Source organism: Colobus angolensis, unplaced genomic scaffold (genome assembly GCF_000951035.1).
Source record: "Colobus angolensis palliatus isolate OR3802 unplaced genomic scaffold, Cang.pa_1.0 Scaffold387, whole genome shotgun sequence".
Classification (NCBI taxonomy): Eukaryota; Metazoa; Chordata; class Mammalia; order Primates; family Cercopithecidae; genus Colobus; species Colobus angolensis.
In genome coordinates this window covers 274,591-284,611 of record NW_012117232.1, presented here as the reverse complement: position 1 = coordinate 284,611, position 10,021 = coordinate 274,591, and positions in this window count along the sequence as shown.

Sequence of the window (10,021 nt, the reverse complement as noted above, 5' to 3'; positions counted from 1 at the left end):
AACTCCATTTCTAAAAAAAAAAAAAAAAAAAAAAAAAAGTGTCAGAACAGGAAGCCACAAAGAGACTAAGAAAGAAAGTTCTAACATTAGGAGGGGAATCTGGGGAGAGTGGTATCATTAAAAATGAAAAATGCAGAGAAAATGTAAAGAATGAAGATGTGGTGTTTCATATTTATCAGGCACTATGGAAAGGTTAAGTGAACAAAGAGTATGCATTGGATTTAACAGAAAATAGCTAGGGCATGAGTGAGACAAGATTTTGTAGAGTTTTCAAAAACAAGTCAATGAACAACGAGATCGTGATAGGAGTGTTGAATTTTTTCAGAGGCTTGGCTGTGAAAGGTAGACAGATAAAGTGGTTGGTTGCTGGAGAAGCAGAAAGGAGAATGTGATGTGCCAGGAAAAATGGGCCTACTTGTGTGGTTAGGGACAGAGACAGATGAAAGACAAAGCAGATTGGGAGATCAGTAGAATGAGGTCTTGAAGAAGTCTGAATGCATAATGCCCAGGGGATTGTTAGCCTTCAACTGCAAAGCTGGATCCCTTTCCTCTGAAACAAAGGCAAGGAGTAGAGATGAATGAAGAGAGGACGGTGGGATATAGGCGGGGGCATGCGGGTCTTGACTGCTGGTCTTTAATGTCTTCGAGAGGGTAGAAGGCATGATCATGCCTGAGGAAAGTGATAAAGATTTGGAGGGGCCCTTAAGGAAATTGATCTCAAGGGAGTTGACCATGGACATTTGATAGCATTTGGGGCACAAACTATAGGAGCTGTTGAAATAAATTGGAGAATATCTATAGGACGAACTTCTACTTTTAAAAGGAATAAAATGGAGTCATTCACATTTTGAGAGATCTACAAAGTGTAGTGATTTTTTTTTTTAGTAAGCATATCAGAGAATAATATGCGATCATTAATACAGACATGCACGTATTTTTAAAAGATCTGGAAAAACAGATTAATAAGTTTTCTGGGAAATGGAAAAGCGTAGGACATAGCCAAAAAACAGAACTTTTACTTGTTTTTTCTTTGTTTCTTGAGACAAGCTGTCACCGTGGTTGCCCAGGCTGGATTGCAGTATTGTGATCACGGCTCATGGCAACCCAGACCTCCCAGGCTCATTTGACCCTCCCACCTCAGCCTCCTGAGTAGCTGGGACTACAGGTGCCCACCAGCACACGCAGCTATTTTTCTATTTGTTTTAGAGACAGCGTTTCTCCATGTTGTGCAGACTGTTCTTGAAATCCTGAGCTCAAGCTATCCACCCTCCTCAGCCTCCCAAAGTGCTGGAATTACAGGTGTCAGTCACTGTATGCTGAACTTTAAATTTTTTAATTTTTATGCAACCTGTACTTTTCTGCTGTTCATCTATTTTTCTTACATACCAACTATACACTCGTGTATTTTACAATATTTGATCCTTAACACGCGTAAATATTTTAATTACCCAAGGCATACAAAAATACCTGCTCCTTATAAAAATCTGAAAGCATTATAAAACGATTTCAACTATCCCTCAAACACAACCTCAGTCTGGCCAACACCCAGCCTCACGAGAAGCAACCATAGTGTGAACTTGTGCGAATACCTTTACAGTTCTTTAGAGAGACTCTTTTTTTTTTTTTCTTTTGAGATGGAGTCTCGCTCTGTCGCCCAGGCTGGAGTGCAGTGGTATGATCTCGGCTCACTGCAACCTCTGCCTCCCAGGTTCAAGCAATTCTCCTGCCTCAACTTCCCGAGTACCTGGGATTACAGGCATACACCACCATACAGCTAATTTTTGTATATTTAGTAAAGACGGGGTTTCACCATGTTGGCCAGGCTGGTCTTGAACTCATGACCTCGGGTGATCCACTCATCTCAGTCTCCCAAAGTGCTGGGATTACAGGCGTGAGCCACCGTGCCCGGCCAGTCCTTCAGAGACTTTTAAAAATTTTTCTGGGAATAGTTTTATTAAATTTAAAGAAAGTATGACTGAAAATGAAATGACTGTTTCCAAAAGGCCATTAGTGATAAAGTAGATACACAGCGTGTCTTGATCTTTCATAGTCTCTGAGAATCGTCTGTTGCTTTGACAGCCTTTCAGCCCAGCTCCTGCACTCTGGTCAGGTGACATCAGCGGAGGTGCAGATGCGGGCAAAGCCTCTGCAGCAGCGTTTGACAGATGATGCCCCAACAAGTACAACCAGGCTCCTAAGAGACAGCAGAGGAGCAGGGATTGGCATCTGCTCCTCTAGGTACGGACGCTGGGGTGTTTCCTAAACTTTGATGTACATTTTTAGTGAGTTTTATCTTTCCTGGAGAATTATGAGGAGGAAGACTTGTTGGAAGAGTAGATGAAAGAGATTCTGTTTTAAGAAATTTAACAAAAAGTTCTGAAAAAGAACCATTAAGGGCAGATGGCTGATTCAGCCCCCGTGGTGTTTGGGGGACACTTTTTGATCCTCCTTCAGGCCACCCAGTTGTCCTCCTGGTAGCAATGCCATGCTCTTCCTGAAACATTGGCTCCATTTCCTCCCTTGTGATACCCAGGAGGCTTCCCATTGCTTGTAACACTTCATGTTGTTGGTGTTTTGGTGTGTGGAGATAACTAATGAAGAGGTTTCTCATTAGGAGTTTGTCCACTTTTCCTTCTGTGCTGCTGACTAACTGTATGCATTTCCTTTGGAAATTATCCAGCCTTTCCTGTAGGACCACATTTTGTTTTTCAAGTTCTTTGATGTGTTGCTCCTGATATTTTATTTTCTTTTCCCTGAATGTTTCTGCAATTTTTTCATTGTCCTGTTTTAGTTTACCCGTATCCATTTCTAGAACTGATACTCTCTTCCTCAGATTTCTCACTGCCTGCTTCAAAAGTTCATTTTTATTCGTTTTTTTAGTGAGATTTTCTCTCAATGAATGTATCAGACTGTTTTTGGTTCTGATGAAAAGGTTTTTTCCCCAAAGTAACCTGCCTAAGACATTTTGTTTCTCCTTCAGCTGCTGAATTTCTGAATGCATTTGCTCGTGTTCTTTTCTTTCTTGCTCTGAGGTGGCCGCAATGGAATCAGACAGTCTCTGATTGTCTCCTTGGAGGAATCTAATGGTTGCATCTTTTTTCTGCAGTGATTTTCTCAGCTTCTCGATCTCTTGCTGGAGCAATTTAGAAGACTCACTCGATAGAGCAGACTCACTTGCATGAAGAGATTCTGCAGCATGTGAAGAAATTGCTTCTGCGGGGAGCTGGGGTAGAATATCCAGCTGTGGGAAGAGATTGTCCTCGCCATCCCAGAGCTGCCTGATGCTGTGCTGCGTGTGTGCTAACTCCTGCCCCAGGTTTTTGAGTTGAGTTTCACTCCCTTCGTATTTTTGGATCAGATCGCTATGGTTCATCTGATACCGAGAATCGTCATCACTGTCGATTGAAAGCTTTGCCTGAAGTTGACAAAGTTCTTCTTGGGGTTGGGCAGCCCCCTGCCGCATATTTTGCACTGTGGTCACCAGCTGCTCTTTCCATGCTTCTGCTTTCTTCACTGGCTGTTTTAAGATACTGGGTTCTTGTGGAAGCTCCTCATACTGATTGTTAGTAAGAGTTTCAATGTCATGACCAGTGCTGGATGTTTGCAGGATTGCCGCTAAAGGCTGACATTTCTGACTTAATGCATCTATTTCAATATATTTTTCTTGATTGAGATGTGATGACTTCAGAATATTGTCTATAAACCTCTCCTGACCACGATTAGTGGGTGATTTTTTATTTTCCTCTTGCAGCTCACACAGGCCTCCTTCGTTGTCAGCAGTTACATCCATTCTGTGGTGATACTCTCTTTCTAGATAGCTGTTTTCCCTAGCCACCTGTCTCCAAACAGCGGATAGTTCTTCTGTTTCCAAAGCAGGTGCTTGCAGTTGCTGCTGAAAGTGAGCAACACCTTGGGTGTAAGAGGCTGAAGCCGTTCTAGCCTGAAGGCCCGGCACCTCCACATCTTCCTGCTGGATGATGTGAGTGAGTTCGCCCACCTCATTGATGGACGGCTGATCCATCTGTTTAGTTAAAGTCGTATTCTTGTCATGTAAACCTTTAATCTCCAGTTCTTGTTCTTTGGTTCCTTTCACTAATCTTTCAGTTTCCAGTTTAGATGAATCAGGCTTTTCAGTTGTTTTCTGTATGAAGACACTCAGCTTCTGTCGTTTGAAAAACATCATGGTCTGTTTCAATGTCATCTCGTTTTCCACGCAGGTGGGTTTTGATTTGTTGCTTTGTATTTTGCAAATTCTTAGTTTCTTCATTTTTGGCTGAAAAGCCCTGGGTGTGTGTGATACTCATGTGCTCTTGCTGGCATTTAAAATCATCCATTTCCTGTTTCTGGTCTTGTAAAGAACGAAGTAGTTGCATCTTACTGTACAACTGCTCTTCAGTTATCTTTTGATATTTTATTTCTGCCTCAAGACTATTGTTGTTTCCTCTCAGTTGAGATACCTCAGTTTCTAGTTCCGTAATTGGATCTGCAGTTCTAGGCTTGGCCATAGGTGCAGTTTGACTATGTTGAAGTGTCTCATTCAGTGGTTCTATGAAGACCACCCATGCATCGGTGTCCTTGATTTCACAGTTAGGGAACTCTTCCCCCTTATCTGTTCCCTGTATCAGCACATTTGAGATGTGGCTGATGAAGGAAGTCACATTTTTGCCCACTTGCCCCATGGAACGGCCTAAGCCAGAGCCAGGGCCCCCAAACCAGGAAGACATTGATGGGTCTTAGAACTGACCTGCTCTCCTTTGTGAAAAGCATCCAGTGCACTGGGATTCACATCCAGTCTGGGCAAGTCAGGGAGGCCTTGTCTTTTTTTTTAATTTTTTTATTTTTTTTGAGAAGAAGTCGCACACTCTGTTGCCCAAGCTGGAGGGCAGTGGCACGATCTTGGCTCACTGCAACTTCTGCCTCCCGGGTTCAAGCGAGTCTCCTGCCTCACCTCCCGAGTAGCTGGAACTACAGGCACACACCACCATGCCCGGCTAATTTTTATATTTTCAGTAGAGACGGTGTTTCACTATGTTGGCCAGGCTGGTCTTGAACTCCTGACCTCGTGATCCACCCGCCTCAGCCTCCCAAAGTGCTGAGATTTCATGCGTGAGCCACCGCGCCTGGTGGAGGCCCTGTCTTTAAAACAGACATTCACAATGAGGCGTTGCTAGGCAGCACCTGCTCAGAGGCTCACAAAAGGCAGGATGCTGCCTGGCAATGCACAGACCTGGGGCGTCACTAGGGCCAGACTGGTGCCCATGGGCCTCTGCTCATCCCCATACCTTCCCACCCTCAGGGTTGGCGCCCTCTCTCTCTGCATTAGTGACTTTCCCCTGTGCCACATGCAGCACCTGCCACCCAGCCCCCAGGACAGCTGCTCAGTACGGGGAACCCCAGATGCTTTTCCCTGAGTGTGAGTGTGAGCGTATGTGTTAAGAAAAATGTTACCTTTCATTTTTTCTAAGTGGCACCATACAGTCCATATGTGTTCTGCTTCTTGTGATTTTCATGCCACAATTACTTTATTAAATGGAGGTAAAAATTTACACTGTGGAGCACACCCATCTTAAGAGTACAAATCAGTGGGTTTTGGCAAATGTCTACACCTGCACATAAGCACTACCCTAAGGAAGATAGTGAACGTTTCCATCATCCAAAAAGTTCCTTGTCCCCTTTGAGATTCACCTTCACCCTTCTGCCCTGGCAAGCCTTGTTCTTGTCTCTGTTCCCATGGTTGAGTTTTACATGTTATTGAAGGTCACACACAGAGTATCCTGTGTGTACGCTCCACGTAGCTGGCTTTTTTCCAAATGCGTTTCAGATCTCAGCAGGGTAGTGAGTTTTAACTCCCAAGCAATCACTCCATTAATGGATGGATCCAGCAGCCACAGTATATAAAGGTCCTAGCAGATTGCAAGGCACCAAGTTGGTGCCCAACACAAAGCCGATTTTCATACATTGCAATCAACTAGAGGGTAGGCAGATGGTGTGGGAGTGACTGGAGGCCTGATGCCATTCAAGTATTGAAAAACCATCAGGCGAGGCGCAGCGGCTCACACCTGTAATCCCAGCGCTTCGGGAGGCAGAGGCGGGCAGATCACCTGAGGTCAGGAGTTTGAGACCAACCTGGCCAACATAGTGAAACTCTGTCTCTACTAAAAATAAAAAAAAATTAGCTGGGCATGATGGTGGTCATCTGTAATCCCAGCTACTCAGGAGGCTGAAGCAGGAGAATCGCTTGAACCCAGGAGGCAGAGGTTGCAGCGAGCTGAGATTGTGCCACTGCACTCCAGCCTAGAGCAGAGAGCAAGACTCTGTCTCAAAAAGAAAAACCATCAGTGGTTCTCTGTTGCTCCGTAGTTCCATGGCAGGCAAAGTCTTTGCAGCTACATCCCCACCCCCGCGTTCTGTGCCCTACTGAGTACACACTCCTCCCCAAACCCCTTCTCCCCATGCTCTTTGGTTGTCCTGACTTGTCTGAGGTCCACTTGGACTGTTTCCTCGCTGTCCTGGCCGCACAGTTCATCATCTTCTGTCTGTGCCCCCATAGTGCTCTCCTCAAGGATGATTGTTGACATCTCTGTCTTTCCCATGAGCTCCCAAAGGTGGGGACTGTGTGTCATTTGTCCCTCCTTTTTATTCCTTCCCATTTCTTGACATTTAGTGGGAGCTCCATAAATAATGGCCACATTAACCAAGATCTGAGATCCTCAATACCTTGGATGAAGTCCATCCTAGGATATGTGGTTTACACCTGGGGACTTGCTTTCGCTCATCTGTGAATGCTCAGCTGAGATGCGCTGCTGCAGGTGTTTCTGTAGCCTCCTTAGCAGTGGTGGGAAGCCCAGCAGCTTAAGATGTTAGCTTCTGATGCAGGGTTTGCTAACTCTCCACATATTCTGTGCCTGAGTTTCTGTTTATTGTTTGCCTGTGATTCTCTTTGGTGCCGCCCCACACGGTGTTATCACAACCAATCCTGTGTTCTCGTTGAACGTCCTGCCCTGCTCCTGCTCTAAGTCTGACTTGCTTTTTGTCTTTGTGTGGTCCAGGCTCGACTGTCACTTCTTCCAGACAGAGGCTAGAACAGCTTGATAAGTTTGGAAAGGTCATTCTTAGATAAGACTTGGGATTTATCTGAAGGTTGTTATTATTTGTTGTAATTCTCAGAACAGTTAACACGCCATGAACCCTTACTAGGTGCCACCAAACACATTGAATGAAGTACATAAGATGGTGTCCCTAAACCACCACTCTGGTGACGATATTGTTATTATTATTTTATGGCTATGATTATTCCCATTTCACAGTGGAGGAAATGTTGCTTAGTAAGGTGCACCTGTAAACATCCAGGCCTGCAATTCAGAGTCTGATTTGACTTCAGAGCCATTTAATTTTTTTTTTTTCTTTTTTTTGAGATGGAGTCTTGCTCTGTCACCCCGGCTGGAGTGCAGTGGTGCAAACTCGGTTCACTGGTGCGAACTCAGCTCACTGCAACCTCCACCTCCCGGGTTCTAGCAATTCTCCTGCTTCAGCCTCCTGAGTAGCTGGGATTACAGGCGTGCGCCACCATGCCTGGCTAATTTTTGTATTTTTAGTAGAGACAGAGTTTCACTATGTTGCCTAGGCTGGTCTGCAACTCCTGAACTCAGGCAGCCTGCCTCAGCCTCCCAAAGTCCTAGGATTACAGGTGTGAGCCACCTCACCCAGCCTCCAGAGTCATTTCTTATCACCCTGTTTCTTATCACTGAGTTTATTCTGCCTGAGGGCAAGAGAATAAAGCCAATTGTAAATCATGCACATCAGAGCACCTTCCGGGCAGCCCTAGAATCAGGGCATTTATGGCCTAGGGCACAGGGACCCCGGAGACTATAGTGCTGCCGTGCTGCAGTGCGTTAAGGCCGCTACCCTTCCAGTCTGTCCCACTACTCACTCTGCCACCTGCCAGCTGTTGCTACCCGACTCTTCTCCTTGCAGTGGTTCTCAATGCTTGCTGCACTTGGGAATCTCCTGAGGAACTTTAAAGACAAAAAATGTGAGGCCCCACCCCCAGAGGTTCTGATTCATTGGTTCTGAGTTGGGGTCCAGGCATCCGTATTATTGGGCTTTTTGGACAATTTTATGAGGTATATTTTATAGGTCATAAAATTCACCCATTTTTCCCTTTTATTTTTACTTGACAGGTAATACCTGTACATATTTATGGGATACAGAGTGATATTTTGATACATGTTCACAATGTATAATGATCAAATCAGGGTAATTATCATGTCTATCACCTGAATGTTTATCTTTTTTTTGTATTGTGGACAATGAAAATCTTCTTCTAGTTTTTGAAAATATACACTAAATTTTTGCTAACCCTATGCATCCTACAGTGATACAGAACAATAGAACTTATGCCTCCCATCTAGCTGTGACTTTCCCCATCCTCTTCTCCACCCCACCCTTCCCAGCCTCCAATAACCACAATTCTACTGCACTTCTAGGAGCTTTGTTGTTTTTAGCTCCCACATATGAATGAGAACATGGGGTATACATCTTTCTGTGTCTGATCTATTTCAAAAATTTTCCCATTTTAAGTGTACAAAATGATTCTTAGTAAATTTACAGAGTTATATAACCAGCACCACTATCCAACTGCAGAACATTTTCATCACTTCAAATAAGAGCCCTCTTGCCCCTTCTAAAGTTAATCCCTGTTCCTAATCTCCCAGCTTCGTGGCCAACCACTCATCTACTTTCTGCCTCTGTAGATTCTGCTTCTATCGAGTCCTGTTTTCTGGCCATTTCATGTAAGTGCCTTCACCTATGTTATTTTCAGAGGCCCCACGATTGTCGTGTAGCTCTGGTTAAGAACCACCATTACCTCCTAGATCTTTTTTCACTAATTTTCTGGGTGGCTCCGAAAACTGAATAGGCCCCTGCCAGGGCCGTCTCTTAGATAATCTGTGAGCTAAATGAGTCTTTGTAAGTTGGACTGAGAACTTAATGATCATTTACAACCTGTTTTTTATGGGGATGAGCTTGTCAAAGTCCAAATGTGCTGACCTAGTTTGGAAGGGAGCCTGCACAACCTGTCTTCCAGACACTGTGCACCTCCCCAGCAGCCATCAGTCACAGCACTGAGTCAGAGCCGAGGTGTGGAGGGAGGACCCTGTGTGGCCTGGCCTTGAGCACTTTTGCTTTAGATATTCTGTGTGGCTTCTTAGCTCTTCCTAGCCCTTGGCTGCCTCGCCAGAGCAATAAACTGGACTCCTCCTGAGCTCCCTTCCCTTTAGGCAGTAGCTCTATGTGGATGTACTGTCTGCATCACAGTATTTTACAAAATTTTCTCACATACTTTTGCCTATTTAAATACATTTGATATCTCAAACTCAGCTGCCTCCAGGTCCAAGCAGGTACCATGAGTGACTGGAGCAGGCTGGGGAATGAGGCACTTGGAATTTCTGAGAGGCCACTGAAGTGGTCAGTGGTGGAGGAGCAGTTTCCTTCAGACTTTGCCATGAGCAGGAATCTTTGCTGGAGCTTTGAGACAGTCCACATGGTTAGAGCAGGGATAGCAAATAGATTCCATTTCATGTGCCAGAGGGGAAAAAGCCAGCCCACCAAACAAAACGCCACGTGGGTAAGCTTACATGTGCAGGAAAACGATAAACCTCAATTCAATTTAGGGTAAAGTGTAGCTGTTCATCTTAGTCACTGAAATTCAAATAATAATATCAAGATTAAGATTGAGAAAGGTTTTGTTATAGTTTAAAGTAAAAAATAAATGTTATTACCATGTCTTAGTTGTAAATATGTGGTTAAAATACCATCATTTGGGGAAATAATTCAGAGTATAGAACTATTAGACCTATTTTTCCCACACCATTGCCAAAATATTTCTATTGAATCATTTCCCCCTGATAAGTATCCTTTTACTTTTCAGTGTTATACATGGGAATAATTTTTTCCCAGTACCATCCCTTTAGAGTTCTTGAACTCTCTTATGACTTTTAAACTGCTTTGTGGCAAATGTAAC